Here is a 13,201-nt window from a genome sequence, read left to right as displayed (position 1 = left end):
CTTAACGAACCAAAGACAGCCTTTCAGATTTAACACTGTCCTTGGTAAAGTAAGCAAAACTGAGATGCATAATGGAGAATTCAGATTTGCAAGTAGGAGGCAGTATTTTCAGTCATATATTTCAGTTTTGATTTGTGATGCTTTGTGATACAGGTAACTTGCAGCTTATGTGCATTTAACGTGTGCATTCAGCTTTATGTACTGGGGGGGAATTAAAAAATTAAAGGGTACATAAAGAGGATGGGTGTCCAGGGAATAAAACCCTTGCAAATACCACCCATCTTAGAAACCAATGTTTTTTGGAATTGAATTGATCTTTATTACGGCCATTGGCCCGTCACACGACAGTTTCCCATACCACCATAATGTACTTGAACCTCCAAATTTAAAACCGCCAAAAATTACTAAAAAAACAGACAAGAACCAAGCAAAACAAGAACAAAAGACCAGCATCATACATTACAACAAATTTGTAGCATAAACATCGCCCTCTGCTCATAAATTGATAGAAGACATCAATGGTGATATCACCTAATTACATCCTAAAACATAGATCATGGTTTGAAGGGATTATCCGAGCCACACAGGAGTCCGTTTCTCTTCTTTAGGGATAGGACGCTGATCAAGAATCTGGCAACCATGAGTGATCTTAGGGGGTCATCATCATTTAATAGATATCTCAATTTGGCTTCAGTCGTATCATCGGCAATTCCCTTAAGATATTGAGCAAGAAACCAATGTTTTGACAATGCATGATTTTGTCTTTAGGTGCTATCCCCAAAATGAAACTCCAGCGCAAGTTGAGAGCTGTCAGTATTTTGTAAACCACTTAGAGATTTTGACAAAAATGTTAAGTAGTACAGAAACAACCCAAAGTTGCCATCCTATGCACAACTACTGAGGAATCAGTCCCATTGAGTTCAGTTACATTTAGAGCAGTTGCATTTAAATTCTGCTATTCATCCATCCATCTATAAATGAATATTACTTCTCAAAAACTAAATTGCTTCCTTTTGATTTTGCTTGTCAGAACACCATAACTCAACAAACATTGCAGTCCAAAGTAACTCCCCAAAAAATTATGTGTTCTAGCTAAGTTATTATCAGAGCGGACCAACTAAAATTAATGGACCTAAGAAAGCCATGTCCATGATTTTCAATGGATCTACTTTGAATTGGACTATTATTTTGAATCAGCCCTTCATGATCCTCCTGCAAATACCATCATCATCTCATGTCCTTTTCTTACATGCACACCACCCCAGTGCCCCCAGATCTGAGCATATTTCCTCTCCTGCTGGAAGCTTGATATTCTGTTCTGTCTTCATGCATTTGATGATGAGCTACAAGAAACTGTCAGATTGCATTACCCTGGACATCCCATGAGTGGACATTGAGGGATGTCCATCTGTTTTGATGTAAGGCATCCAGACAGGTCAGGTTTGCATGCTGCCAACTCATGCCTCTTCTTTTGTCTCCAAAGAGGCTTTTCATGTTAGTTGTTGAAGCATTGTCCACAACTTGCTTATTAAAATGGGGCTGGGAAGGGGGAAAAATATGTGTGTGCATATATAGGTAAAAGGCAAGGGTACAGGTAAGAAATTCCACCAGGAAATATGAGGAGGGGGTGCTGGTAAGGGACCATAAGATAGGGCATATGTTTTCCCTCCACTACAGTGAAGTGTCACCTGCCATCCTTGAAAATTGGAACAAAATTACTTTGGAACATATGGGACAAATATTCAAACAAATAGACCCTCTTTAATTGAGCAGGTGGGACTCTGCGTTCATCAAACAGAAAGGCATGGTTGATGCCAATATTAATCCAGAGACACCACCCCCACCCCAAAATATTAATTAACTGTAGCAACAATTAAAGGTTTATTAGCAAGATTTCCTGGATGCCTGAGATGTCTCATGTCTCGTGCAGTTATAAATAAATTAAAAGGAAGGTCAGGTTTCATCGTAACCTCCATTGTGAAGACTTCTGTATAGAGGCAGTTTGCCCAAGCAGGGGCATAAACATTTGTAAGATGCTTACTACATGGGCAGATGATGTGGGTGCTATGCAAAGAAAAAATAGGTATATGAAAGGAGAAATCCTGGATACCAAAATCCAGGATTGGGGAAAGTACTCTGGTGAGAGAATCCCAGTGGAGATTCAAAATCACAAAATATGCAGCAAAGGAAAGGGTAGGAATATTGGCTGCTAGACCTTTAAAGTATGCCCCTGTTAGTTCCTTCCAAAGTTTACCCCTAGTATAGAAAAAGACCACACTTTTGGTAAGTTAAAAATGGTGTGATCCAAAGGAAAGCAGAGCAATATGTTTGGTACCCGTTTGGCTGCAGGAGTTGCTGGGAGGAGGCATACAAGACACCACCCAACTTCCTTAAGGACTCCACTCCTAATCTGTGTAGAGTTTGCTCCTCAGCCTTTTCTTCTTCCGAAGATGTCCCCAAAGGCAGCGGGTATGAACTTTTTCTCAGCGTTTACTCCCCAAAGGCTTCCCCACAGGGCAGTAGAGGTATAGGATCAGAGGTTTTTTTGTTTTTTTATACTTTTATACTTTGTCACATACCAACAAAATTTTAATATCACTTACATCTTTGCTCATCCTGAGCCTCAACTCTCCCCCCTCCCCCCACTCCCTGGCTTTCATAAGTATACCCTTTTGTCTTAGCATTCCTATCTCACCCAATTTACCTTCTTTTTATGCTTAAAGAAATTTATTTCCATCTTTGTAAACCAGTTCCACATAACAACATTACAAAATATTTTAAGTAAAACCTGCAAACATTTTCAAATGTTTATGATATTCTTTCATATATTGTTTAAATTTACTCCAGTCCTTTTCAAGCAGCTCATCACACTGGTTCCGAATCTTCCCTGTCAGCTTTCCCAGTTCTGCATAGTCAATCATTTTAGACTGCCGTTCTTCCAAAGTTGGAAATTCCTGCTGCTTCCATTTCTGTGCTAATAGTGTCCTCGCAGCCATAATAGCATACATAAATATCATTATGTCTTTTTAAGGAATTTCTTCTCCTGTTATACCCAGTAAAAACGCCTCTGGTTTTTTAATAAAAGCATTTTAAAGGAATTTTTTCAATTCATTATATATCATGTCCCAGAAAGCTTTAATCTTAGTACAAGTCCACCACATATGAAAGAAATTCCTATCCTTTTTCTTACATTTCCAATATATCTTATCTTGTGTTCTATACATTTTCACAAGTTTGGTCGCCGTCAAATACCACCTATACATCATCTTCATTAGATTTTCCTTAAGTGTTGTTTAGTCATTTAGTCATGTCCAACTCTTCGTGACCCCATGGACCAGAGCACGCCAGGCACTCCTGTCTTCCACTACCTCCCGCACTTTGGTCAAACTCATGCTGGTAGCTTCAAGAACACTATCTCCTTGTGCCCTCCATCTTTCCCAACATCAGGGTCCTTTCCAGGGAGTCTTCTCTTCTCGTGAGGTGGCCAAAGTATTGGAGGCTCAGCTTCAGGATCTGTCCTTCCAGTGAACACTCAGGGCTTATTTCCTTAAGAATGGATAGGTTTGATCTTCTTGCAGTCCATGGGACTGTCAAGAGTCTCCTCCAGCATCATAATTCAAAAGCATCAATTATTTGGCGATCAGCCTTCTTTATGGTCCAGCTTTCACTTCCATACATCACTACTGGGAAAATCATAGCTTTAACTATACGGACCTTTGTTGGCAAGGTGATGTTTCTACTTTTTAAGATGCTGTCTAGGTTTGTCAATGCTTTTCTCCCAAGATGCAGGCGTCTTTTAATTTCATGGCTGCTGTCACCATCTGCAGTGATCATGGAGCCCAAGAAAGTAAAATCTCTCACTGCCATAGAAGAAATCTCTCACTGCCATAGTGCCATAGGAGCAGTAAATTTAATTATTTTGTCCATAGTTTTTTCCCACATATTAAAATCAATATTATGGCCCAGATATTGAGCCCATTTGTCTTTACTTCTTCATCTTTTGTACACCATTCTAATAATAGCTTATACATTTTAGACAATGTATTCCTTTTACTATCTAGCAACTCTGTCTCTTAATTTTGATTTAATATTGCCAAAACCATTCTTCTTATTATCTTCCTTAAATACATCCTGCAATTGATGATACTGCAACCAATCTGTTAATTTTCCTCTTAACTCTTAACTCTTAATTTGTTAATCCATCAATAAATCTTTATACGTAGCCCAATCACTCGCCATATTTTTCCTTTTCACCGCAAAGGCTTCCAATGGTGGAATCCACCATGGAGTTTTGTGTTCTAATAATGTTTTATTTCTATTTTTTCCTTCTTCTAGATGGGCTAGATGAGTTTTCCATCTTCTAGATGGGCTACCTTCCTGGGCTGACAAGCCCCACCTGCCCCTCTTAGCTGCTTCTGTAAATTTCAGGTGAACAAAGGTTCATTTTATCAGTTCTGCTGACTGACCTGCTCTGTTGTATCTCCTCACCTTCAACTGTCCCCTGGGACGAGAAGCAGGGCTCATTCCTTTTTTGACAAAAGGCCACCTCCTACCCTTGAACTGTTTCTATGCCAGCTGGTCATTATAAGAACTACTATTTAAGAATTGGCACATGAGTTTACTTTTGTCCTCTTCCCTCCCTGTCCCCTTTCCTTTGTGTGCTGCATTTTCTTTAGATTGTAAGCCAGTAAGGAGGGACTGTCTTGTTTTAACTAGCTGTATGTGAACCAATTTGGGAGCCTCTTTGTCTGAAGAGTAGGAAACAATTGCTCTAATTAAATTATTTTTAAAAAATTCACAGGGTAAGCAAACTTGCAGGTTAATGCACCTCCTCCTAGGGCCACATTCCTGACTGCTGGTATTTTTTGTGTGTAATGTTTTCTTTGGTCCCAAGGACCTATTCTGGGACTGCAAAGGTGCTAGTTCAAGGCCTCCTTCAGCTTAAAGGGCCTGCCTGGAAAAAAAGAAGCAAGGGAGAAGCCACAGACCCACAGTCCTCCACTCAGGGCAGCCAGAAACATCAGAAGAGCCCTGCAGCTAAATGAGGCCAGTAGCCCATCTAATCCAGCATCTTGTTCTCCCAAATGGATGCACTAATGGGAAGCCTGCAAGCTGGACCTGAGCACCAGAGAATTCTCTCCTCCTGTGGTTCCCAGAAACTGGTATGCACAAGCTTTGCTGCCTCGAGTCATGGCAGCTCACTAAAAAAAACCAAAAACCCTCAGCAACAATCCAGCAATAGGCTTTCAACTCCTTAAAGACATGCTTTGGGCTGGATTAACTTCCAGATGGCCAGTTTATTGTGGTGGAACTTTTTCAGCCAAAGGGATGCAGCCGAGGAAGTTGGTAGTCTGGGAAGAAACCTGGGAGCCAGGCTGAGCAGCCGTGGTCTCCACATTTGGCCCCGGGGGCTGAGATGCCCCATCCCTGGCCAAACCAAACACATATTGCATTATCCATGTGAATTCCGAGCCTCAGGAATGGAGGAGCCTCTGAATATGCTGCATGGCAAGGAAAGGAAGGAGAGGATTGCGGGTTAGCTCTGCCTGCTCCCCCCTTCTATTAATTAAAGCAGGAATTCGCCGTCAGTGGGTGCCCACATTGACAGCTGGGGCACTCTTCGATCTGAAACTTCTCCAGGAACCTATTTGTCTTTGCAATTCAAGGGCTCTGCAGCTTTGGCAATGAGTCACCCAGCCTCTCGATGTCACCCCCCCACCACCCCACAGCACATGCTTCCCGTTCAGCCGCACCCTGCTGGTGTTCCACCTTGTACCCACTGCCCATGCACAAAGAATGTGGCTCAGGCAAGGGAGCAGGCTCTGAGCTGCTTGGCTTCCTCCTGCCCTTACAGCCAGAAGCAGTTTCTCAGGTCTAGATTGTCACAGCTGTGGAAGTAATGAGGGAGGGCTCCAATCTTGGCAGCCCCCCCCCCATGTTCCTCACTTGAGAAAGCCTTGCGCCACTGAGTGGATTTGAAAACCCAATGCTCCATGCAAAAAGCAGGCTTTACATCTGTTATATTAGGCAAACCACTACAGGAGTGTGGGGGGTTTCAAAGACCTCTCTTATTCCTCTGCCACTGAGAGGATGGGATTGTTCCATGTTGCTAGTGCAGAACAGCTCCATCGGGCATGAAAAATGTCTTTGCTGGGAAGCGGATGCCATTTTAAAGATTCAGGAGATCTGATCGCTTGGGGAGGGAGGTTCCCCTCCAGCACAAATCATTTTGATCCACTATAAGCTGACTGTATCCAATCCTGGAAAGCAAACCTGCAGTGATAAGTCAGGCGACACCATCCAACTCCTAGAAAAGTTTTTGGGGCCAACTCCAGGTGCATAAGTCCTCCTCAGCTCTCGGCTACACTGGGTCTGGGTCTGACAAAAGGATTCCTTTGCCACCCCACTGACTTGACATGTCTACTGGCCTTTTTTCCTAAGCCAAAAAGCCCCCAGTGTTTCAGACTGTTTTTTGTTTCCTTGAGCCTTTAAAAAAAACAAAACAACAAAGTGACTAACAAATGTAAAAAATAATAACAAATAATAATGTTGTAACCTTTCTTCATAAGGGAGCAGCTCCACTCCTTTATAATTATAGCTGCCTTTTCCAACACATATACAAAACATAAATATTATTATCAATTGTTTATCAAATTTATATCCTGCCTTTCCTCCCAGGAACAGCCCAAGGTGTTTCCTCCCAGGAACAGCCCAACAGAGATACAATCTAAAAACAGAGCAAAAACATTCTAAAACTGTTTAAAACATTCTAAAAGCAATTACAATTTATAACACACTTTCTTGCAAGGTACTCAAGGTTCCCATACACAGTATTCTTCACATAGCAAATGCCTGGGTAAACGGTTGAGGGAGCTGGGTATGTTTAGCCTGGAGAAGAGAAGGCTAAGAGGTGATATAATAGAAATCTTCAAATATCTTAATAACTGTGACATGGAAGATGGATCAAGTTTGTTTTCTGCTGCCCCAGAGGGTAGGACAAAAACCAATGGATTCAAATCACATGAAAGGAGATTCCAACTAAACTTTAGGAAGAACTTTCATGAGGGGAAGAGCTGTTAGACAGTGGAATGGACTGCCTAGGAAGATGTTGGGCTTGACTTCACTGGTGGTTTTTAAAGAGAGGTTGGATGGTCGGATGTCAGGGATTCTTGAGTTGTGATTCCTCTGTTGCAGGCAGGGGGTTGGGCTAGATGGCCCTTGGTTTCCCTTCCAACTCTACAATTCTATGATTCTGTGATCACTGGTATTAAATATGGCGATCAGGAAGCCAATTTATGTCACACCGCAATTGCGATCAGGGAGCCATTACCTAAATCTAGGCTGCTTTCCAAGAAATAAATATCATCTTAAAAACTGCAATGGTTTGACTTCCCTGCTGTATGAGGCTTAACTCTGCCGCTGGGATTCTGCCAATGAAAGAGCAACAAAGGAAAAGAAAGGAAAAGCCAATGTTTTCATCAGTGCACAGGTATTATAATCTTGATAATGAATCAGGAAGCTGCAGAGAGCTGTTGGGTAAGGGGAGGTTCATTTCTACAGACACTCAGAGGCCACAAAGTGACTCTGGATTGCTAAAGCTATTCTAGGTCTGCAAAGACATCTGCAGCTGAGACAAAATGATTCATAAAGTCAGGGGCAATTAAAACAGCCTATTTCTGAAACCTTAAGTGGACCAATAGAGCTTTAGAATTTCCTAAGAACCCAGCTATGCTCTTCCATGAAACATGGCCCCATTTCATTCTGAAAGCATCTGAGCCTCTTGCAACTTCCTTGATAGTCTCCTGGGGGCCCCCACCCACCCTGCCCATCATTATAACTTCAAACTTATAAACTGGGCCAGCCAGAAATGTAAAGAGGAGTGTGTGGCTGCAGCCATTCACTCCCTGGTTCCCTCCAACAGTAGCACCAGTATGTATTCGCAGAAGCTGCTGAATGTCACTAAACTAGCACCATGCACTCCACTGTTCTGACAAAGGTTCTCAGGGGAACAAGCCTGCTTTCATCTCTTTGTGAATCTTAACCCCCTGTCCTGAATCCCACAAGGTAGGGGTAGCCAACCTGTTGCCTCCCAGACGTTGTTAGATTCCAGCTCCCATCAGCCCCCTGGCCATCAAGGCCAATGACCAAGGATGATGGGCGTTGAAGTGCAGCAGTATTTGGAGGACATCCGGTTGGCTACCCCTGAAGACTTGCTTTTATCAGTTTAGCAGAGTCAAGGAGTGTCCTGGCTCCCAAGCCAAATACAATGACAGAGCCTCATGTGTGTGTGCATGTGTAGGAAATAAAGCTTTCTTCAAGGCTTGCAATGGTGCAGGTCAGGTACAGGTCACCAAAGACACAACCAGAGAGTTCAAGAACTAAACAAAAATGTGTGGTTTACTCTTAGTAATGGACAGATATGGGAAAGGTCAGCAAACCACAAATAAATAGGAATTAAAAGACGAATTGCCTAATTCCTAGTTTCCAGAGACAATATAATTTGAAAACATTTGCAGACGACACAGTGATATCTGTAGAAGAACTAATAGAGTCAATCCTCAAAGTATTACAAGAGATAAAAAAATTTTAGTGAGGTAACAGATCTTAAGATTAATAAAAAATAAAACCAAACTCTTAGTTAAAAATATAAATAATGAGAGTAAAAAAAAATTACAAGATGTGTCCGGAATAAAGATTGAAAGGAAGGTTAAGTATTTAGGTGTATGGGTAAAAGCAAATAATATAAATCTGTATAAAGATAATTATTTTAAAACCTGGGAACATATTAAAAGAAATTTGCAAATTTGGAACAGAATGAATCTTTCACTATTAGGCAGAGTGTCAACTATAAAAATAAATGTATTACCTAGAATGTAATTTTTGTTTCTATCAATTCCGGTGATTGGCAAAACAGATTGTTTTAACGCATTGGAAAAAGATATTTCTAAATATATTTGGCAAGGGGAAAAAACTGAGAATGATATATAAAATATTGATAGATGCAAAAGATATGAGATATGAGATTATACTATGAAGCATCTTGTCTTCGTTGGTTGAAGGAATGGATGACATTCCTGACACAAAGGATTGGAGAATTCGCATATTCTAGACTTAGAAGGTCATGATAATATTTTTGGTTGGCATGCTTATTTATGCTATGAAAAGATGAAAGTACATAAAGGATTCCCAAATCATATAATCAGGAAAAAATTGTATAAAGTATGGGATAAATGCCAAAATCTGTTAGAGGCAAAATCAGCACTTTGGTTTTTCACTGTTGACTATAGCGGTAAAGAAAAAGAATATGATAGAAGGGTGGACAACTTATAGAAATTTATTAAAACAAGAGAGAGGAGAGCATCAATTTAAAGAATTTAAGGAATTATCAGGAAAGTGAACAACATAGATATAATATCATCATTTGAACGAAGTATTTAAGAAAGATAGGATATGAGGGTTTGGGAAACAGATATTACAACTGGAGAGAGATTTGTTGGAATGTAATTTAAAAGTGCTGTCTAAAATGTATAAGATATTATTGGAATGGGAGACAAAAATGAGCAAGTAAAATCCTCAGTGATACACTGGGCAATAGATATTGGTCATAATATAGATATGGAAGCATGGGAATGACTAGAATGTAGATATAAAATTTACAGCATGTTATGGTCTAAGAGAAAATTATATGAAAATGATATATCGATGATACCTAACACCGAGTAATTTGGCAAAAAATATAAATCCAGTTCAAATAAGTGTTGGAAATGTAAAGAGAAAGAAGGTTCTTTTTATCATATGTGGTCTTGTAAGGTTAAAGCTTATTGGGAAATGATATATAGTGAATTGGAAAATATGTTTAAAATAACATTTGTTTAAAAAAAACCAGCCAGAAGCCTTCCTTTGGTGAATTATAGGGACAGAACTACCCAAACTGTATAGAAATTTATTCATGTATGCGATTACAGCAGCAAGAATGTTACTTGCCCAAAAATGGAAAGAAGAATAAGTCCCAGCAAAAGAAGAATGGATACAAAAACTTATGGAATATGCAGAAATGGCAAAACATATGGAAAAATATGAAATCAAGGTAGTAAATGAATAAATAAGAAAATTAAGTTAATTTGGATATCCAGAAAATATTTAAAATAAATTTAAGGAACTGCAGAAAGAAGGGAAAGGAAGTCGAGTTTTGAAATGCTATAATGATTGTAAAATTATTGAAATGTATAAAACTGAAAATAATAATAGTAATAATAATTTCCTACCTTCCAGTAAGCTGAAAAAGCGCATAAGTGTTTTTACTCTGCTAAAAGGGACTTCACAATCTGTTTACTCTCATATTTCTCCCACACTCATGGAACAGGAGACTTTAATTTTGATTTAAAGATTTAATTCTCAATCCATTGCTATCACTCCAGCAGTGGTCTTCTTAAATGTTTAGGCAAAGCACGTTATCATTTACTGAGCTACAGCCTCTCCCCAAACTTTTAGTCATTCGTTTTATCAGCAGCAGCTGGTAGCCTCGTAACTGCCATCACTTCCTGCTCTCTGCAAATCTTTCCCGAACCTTTTCCCCCTCTTTCTTGAATTAACCCCATGTCCAGGCTGAGACTGATTCCTGGATACCATTGAACCTGTCCTAGGGGAGACAATTCCAGCATAGTGTTCCTCCAGCTCTGCCTTCCAGAGGCTGATGTGCTGGGAATAATAAGTGCACCTTCCACACAGCTCTTGCCAATTGCATTTTCCAGCCTCCTCTGCTTTGGTACATACTAGCCATCAGTGGTTTGTGTCACAAACATCTTCTGCAAAAAAAAAAAAAAAAGTAGCACACTATCTGAATGCAATCATGTCCTATCTTTCATGATCCCATTGCCCAATGAGGTCAACACCACATGCCAGCTCCAAAGCCTGCGGCTGGAAGTAAATGGGCACATAGCATGTTCTCTTTTAGGGAAACTGCTCCTCCCACAATCCATTCATTGATAAGAAACATCACCCCAGATCTGTATCTCCTTGTCATTCATCAGAATGTGCCCCAATGTGCCACAGAGAACCAGGCACATAAAACCAGCATTGGAAAATGTAAGGTTGCCCCTTGGTTGGAATGGGTGAGTCTGTCAATGATAGTTTTCCTCTGTTTCTTATTTTTGTAATCTTAGATTCAGTTCTCCACATTTCAACATCATGATGCTCTCCCTCCCTTTTAAAAGTCCGTATGAAAATTCGCCAGCATTTCTCCCAACATTGCAGGACAGCCTAGATGTTGCTGGACTGCAACTTCCATCAGCCTCAGTCAGAGCAGTAATTAGGGATGGAGGGAGTTGTAGTCCAATGACATTAGCAGGGCACCAGGTTGGAGAAGGTGGGTGAAGAGTTTCTCTGTTCATTGATTGAGCCAGTAAAACGGGGGGGGGGGGGACGTTTTCATCCCAGGGACTCATTCCCTTCCAGACAAATGTCTGGGGGGTGGGGCAGTGTCATGGTGTATAGAGCTATGAACTTAGATTTTACCTTTGTACAATAGAGTAGTTTCCACTCTCATACACACACCTCCCTGTCACCATCCAATAAAGCCAGAGGTATAATCAGAGTTCAAGGACACATTCCAGGCAGTCTAGCATGGTCTATTTGGGCATATGGGACACTACCTTCTTGGGTTATAAAATATAAATTGGTTTAGTTTATAGTAAAGTTTATACAGCTTGGACCTGGATCTCCCCAGTCCCACTGCCACCTGTTCTGTCTCATTCACACATCATGGAATTGTAGGGCTGGAAGGGACCCCAACACAGCAATTTTCACCCACACAAGAAACACAGCTAAAAACAACAACAATCCATTGCAAACAATATTGTAATCACTCAGAGGTTTCACAGCAGCAATAAGCACTGTTTTCATTAGAAAAGAAAATCAATTACTTCTAGGAATCTCAAATGTCTGTCCTTTTTCTTGAGTGATGGTGTTGTTTTCATTTTTCAGGTGCAAAGCTAACATTTTTTTTCTTGCAGCTTTACCAAAAAGGGTTCACCCTTCATATGCTGAACAGCTCTAACCACCATTAAGTTCGTCCTCATGGTTAGTCAGAATTTGTTCATCTTTAAGATGCCCTGAGATTCTCTGTTGTTGTTTACTCCGCAACAAGTGTTGCAGATGCTTCCTAGAAAAGTCCCACAGACAAGGGAAATATGTCAAAGCCACAGAAGCTCATGCTGAGGATGGCCAAACAGCCCCATGCATCTTATGCTGACCCCCTTTTCTGTGGAACTGCTAAGCAATAGAAAGGAAACTGATTGACCTCATCTGTTATAAGTGATGCTTCAATTTCCCCCTCTTCCTCTTCCACAGGAAGAGAGAACCTGGAGATAACCACTCCACAAGATTTATCAGGGGATTAAACTGTCCAGTGCCCTAAACCAGATAATTTCCTCCTTCTGCCGCTCTGATATCATGTTGAGTCTAAGGATTGGTGAAGAAGTTCAGCTTGCATTTTAACATACTCCTGTCTAATTCACACTTCTTCAACAATATACAACCTAGAACACAACTACCCATTGAAATTCATACTTCTCTGTGCCTTAAGAGAGAATATTATGAAAATGATATACAGGTGGTACATGACCCCAGTCAAGCTAGCAAAAATCTACCACTTGCCTGATAATAAATGTTGGAAATGTAAAGAAACTGAAGGTACATTCTTTCACCTTTGGTGGACGTGCCCAAGGATTAAGGCTCTCTGGGAGACGATATATAATGAATTGAAAAAGGTATTTTAATATACCTTCTTGAAGAAACCAGAGGCCTTTCTCCTGGGCATAGTTGACCAATCGGTGTTAAAGAAGGATAGAACTTTCTTTATGTATGCTACAACAGCAGCAAGAATACTTATTGCAAAATATTGGAAGACACAAGATTTACCCACTCTGGAAGAATGGCAGATGAAGGTAATGGATTACATGGAATTGGCGGAAATGACTGGCAGGATCCGAGATCAGGGAGAAGAGTCAGTGGAAGAAGACTGGAAGAAATTTAAAGACTACCTACATAGATATTGTAAAATTAATGAATCTTAGAATGATGTTGGATTGAAATTAAGTGGTTTCTAGCTGTAATGGTATAAAAGAATATGAAAAAAATGGTTTTTTATAAGTAAAAGTTCAAGGTTATAATAATTTAAGATTAAAGATCTGGGTAGAATAAA

Source organism: Podarcis melisellensis, assembly GCF_964234715.1.
Source record: "Podarcis melisellensis genome assembly, chromosome: Z".
In the NCBI taxonomy this organism is placed as follows: domain Eukaryota; kingdom Metazoa; phylum Chordata; class Lepidosauria; order Squamata; family Lacertidae; genus Podarcis; species Podarcis melisellensis.
This window is presented reverse-complemented; position numbering follows the sequence as displayed.